We start from the raw sequence: 681 nt of genomic DNA, 5'->3' as shown, positions 1-681 counted from the left end.
TCTCTTTTTTTTTGCTGAAACTTAAATCTACGCTCGAGATTCCCTGTATCGTAAAATAAACCATAACATATAAAGGTGAAATAAAAAAGATAAATCGCGGAAGCCGGAAAACTTGCAACACGCAGATGAACACGAGCAACGAATGAATCGTTGCAAGTGCATCTACGCCGAACCTCGAGCAAAATACATTTGTGCGTTTTCGTTTCGGGGCCTAACACCATCCCGACCGCGAGCGCGGGAAATTCGAAAAAATCGACAAGTGCACCCAGTGACGAGTGGCATGCTCCACTCGCGCCGGATTCACCTTCGACTTTTCAAATCAGATTTTCCTGAAACAGGTTGAACACAACGAAAAAAAAAATTTGGGCCTGCCCGATCGGAGACTGTGTCAACCTGCCCGGCCCTACCTACTTATATTTACCAAACACACACACACCAGAAAGTATACTACCTATCCTCCCTGAACCTATATTTAAAAAATGCAAGTCACACATACAAAAACAGACGCTCCACGGTTCTCATACAGACACTTGGGCGCAATATCCTACACTAGAGAGACGTCCCGGGACGCCTCCGACGCCCAAGAGTTAGTCAATCATTCACACACTAATGTACGTACCATTTTTCCTGAAATCGGCTGACGAAGGATAGCGATCATTGCGATCATACGAGAGAAAAATT

Source organism: Habropoda laboriosa, unplaced genomic scaffold (genome assembly GCF_001263275.1).
Source record: "Habropoda laboriosa isolate 0110345459 unplaced genomic scaffold, ASM126327v1 scaffold124, whole genome shotgun sequence".
Lineage (NCBI taxonomy): Eukaryota > Metazoa > Arthropoda > Insecta > Hymenoptera > Apidae > Habropoda > Habropoda laboriosa.
Note: the sequence above shows the minus strand (reverse complement) of the source record.